Raw genomic sequence first — 3,519 nt, 5'->3', positions numbered from 1 at the left:
CATGGGCTGCCAAAAGAACCAATAGAACTTTTTTTGGGAGAAGTGCAGCCAGAGTGCTCCTTAGAGGCCAAGATGGCCAAACTTCGTCTCTCATACTGTGGGCATATTTTCAGGAGGGAGCAGTTGCTGGAGAAGGATATCATGTTTGGTAAGGTGGAGGGTCAGAGAAAAAGAGGAAGTCCCCTAACGAGATGGAATGGCCAAGTGGCAGCATCAATGGACTCAAGTATGGCAACAGTAGTGAGATTGGCCCAGGATCGGGCAGTGTTTCGTTCTGCTGTGCTTAAAGTCGCTATGGATCGGTATTGACTCGATGGCACCTAACAACAATAACAACAACATGTCATTTGATTTCTTGACTGTTGTGTCCCTGAGTGTTGTTGGTGGATGCAAGCAAAATGAAGACTTTGACAACTTCAATCTTTTCTCCATTTATTATGATGTTATTTACTGGTCCAGTGGTGAGAATTTTTGTTTTCTTTACATTGATACTAATACTGAAGGTTGTGGTCTTTTGTACGTTGTTGCTGTTGATGTTGTTAAGTGTTACTGAGTCAATTCCAACTCATAGTGACCCTGTGTAGGGTTTCTGAGGAGGGGCTTGTGAATTTGAACTTCCAACCTTGTGGTTTTTACTCCAGTGCTGATCCACATAGAATCAAGCAAATAGTTCCTGAGTGTTTAGTATTCAGCCACTGTTTGCCCTCTTTGCCCTGAGAGGGCTTAGCATTCGGCTTCTGTGATCTTAGATGGGGGAGGAAGGTGTCTGTGGAGGAAGTCCACATTAGAGGAACAGCTGGAGCATTCAAAACACTGTCTCCTGGTGTGAGCTCAAGTCCATTTAGGAACTGGGTCTCATCTATGACCATAGTTATCCTCTCAGAATTAAATTGGTCTTTTGCATCATAACATTGATTATGTATTTTATGTAGCATATGATTGTTCTAGTAATTATTACCACAACAATTAATATCATTAAAACAGTTATCAATAGAGTTCTGCTCTAGGATCCAACATTATCAGTAATGCAAGTCTTTAAGTAGATATGCAGGAGAAAGCTTCAAAAAGTTCGTGGAAATTTTTCATTATCTTTTAATTCCATTTTTCCTTGAATTTTAAAAAGCCATATATATATACTATTATTGTTAGGTGACATCAAGTTGACCCTATGTACATCAGAATGAAATACAGCCCAGTCCTGTGCCATCCTCAGAATCATTGCTGTGTTGGAGCCCATTCTTCAACCACTGTGTCAATCTGTTTCCTTGAGGCGCTTCCTCTTTTTTGCTGACACTCTTATTTTATTAAGCATGTCCTTCTCCAGGAACTGGTCCCTCCTGATAACATAACCAAAGTACATGAGATCAAGTCTTGCCATCCTTGCTTATAAGGAGCATTCTGGCTTTTTCCAAGACAGATTTGTTCCTTCTTCTGGCATCCCATGGTATAGTTAATATTGTTCACCAACACCATAATTCAAAGACATCGATTACTTTTCAGGCTTCCTTATTCATTATCCAGCTTTGATATGTATCTGAAGTGATTGAAAATACCATGGCTTGAGTCAGGCACACCTTAGTCCTCAACATCTTTGGTCTTTAACACTTGAGAGCACTTTTGCAACAGATTTGCCCAATATAATATGTTGTTTGATTTTTTTGGCAACTTCTTCCATTGATATTTATTTTAGATCCAAGCAACATGAAATCCTTAACAGCTTAAAACTTTTCTCTATTTATCATGATCTTGTTAATTGGTTCAGTTGTAAGGACTTTTGTTTCTTTAAGGTATAATCCCTATTCATCGATAAGTGCTTCTGTTCCCCTTCACTTTCAGTAAGCAAGGCTGTGTCATCTGTATATTGCTTGTGTTGTTTATAAGCCTTTTTTCCAATTCTGAAGATATGTTCTTATTTTTATAATTCAGCTTCTCAGATTATTTGCTCATCGTACAGATTGAATAATTATGGTGAAAGGATACAACTCTGATGTGCACCTTTCTTGAGTTTAAGCCATTCAGTATCATCACCTTGTTCTGTTTTAAAGACTTCCTCTCTTAGTCTGTGTACAAGTTTCACATGAGCATAATTAAGTATTCTGGAATTCAGATTCTTTTAAATGTTATCCATAGTTTGTTGTGATTCACACAAATACCTTGTATACACAAGTATCTTTCTGGTGTTCTCTGCTGTTAGCCAAGATCATCCAGTATCAGCAATGACATATAGGAGGGGACTTCAAAAAAGTTCATTGAATAATACCATTATCTTTCAATTTCATTTTTTCATGAATTTTTAAAAGCTCATCTGTATCTATATAAAAGAAGGAACAGTAGTCATATGGAATACTAAATGCAACCAAGTAGCATTTTGATAAATCTTTCTAGTGTTTTGTCTTACAGCCCATGAGGTATTTGCAATGGCATATATTCCTCTTTATTGAACTAAAAGGAAATATAGAGTTATACTTATTGGCACTAGTTACTTATTGGGCTAATTTAATAACTGAGTTTTCACTCCAAGTGTCAAACGCAACTGTTAGAAAAGAATTATACTTAAATGGGCTTTCATAGTGAATAAAGCTATTAAGAAGTAAGACCACATGTATACAATAAATCTAATAAGATAAGAATAGTTATGGCTAGTAGGAAACCACCACTCATCCGTCAATTTGCCGTACTGTGGTGGTTTTCTTGTTGCAGTGATTCTGGAAGCTATGCCACAGGTATTTTAAATACTATCAAGGTTATCCATGGTAAACAGATTTCAGCTGAGTTTCTAGATAAAGATAGACTAGGAAGGAGATATAGAAGACTTCTGATTAGTCATTGAAAACCTTATGAATATCAGTGGAACATTGTCAGTATCAGAATACTGAATAGGAAGACCTCCAATGAGATGGATTGGGTGCTGAATGGTGAGCAGAAGTGGGAGCCAATCCATCTTATTGGGGGTCTTCCTGTTCAACATTCAGTGGCATCAGCAATGGACTATTCAATATTCAGTGGCATCAGCAATGAGCTCAAGTATAGCAAGGATTGTGAGGTTTGTGCAGGACAGGGCAGTGTTTTGTTCTGTTGTGCATTGATTCGCTATGAGTCAGTACCAACCTGATGGCACCTAACAACAACAACAATATGAGGCAAAGTTCTAAATATTTCAGTAGGTTACATGAAGTCTCATCAGTGGTCTTAGGAATACCTGTGTACTTCAGATATTGTCAACAACCGGCCACCTGGGTATTTCAAAGTGATTTTTAAAAATTCTTTAGAGAGTTAATAGATTTATGGGATGAATCATTTAAAACATTCATAATATATTTTGTAAGGAATTTGACATATACTATAATAACTGGACCAATAAACAACATTCTTATCAATGGAGAAAAGATTGAAGTTGTCAAGGACTTCATTCTTCTTGAATCAACTATCAACACTCACGGAAGCAGCAGTCATGAGATCAGACGACGTATTGCATTGGGCAAATCTGCTGCACAGGAACTTTTTTAAGTATTGAAGAGC

The sequence above is a fragment of the Chrysochloris asiatica genome, unplaced genomic scaffold, assembly GCF_000296735.1.
Source record: "Chrysochloris asiatica unplaced genomic scaffold, ChrAsi1.0 scaffold00112, whole genome shotgun sequence".
Lineage (NCBI taxonomy): Eukaryota > Metazoa > Chordata > Mammalia > Afrosoricida > Chrysochloridae > Chrysochloris > Chrysochloris asiatica.
The sequence above is the reverse complement of the archived record's forward strand: the minus strand, read 5'-3'. Positions refer to the sequence as shown.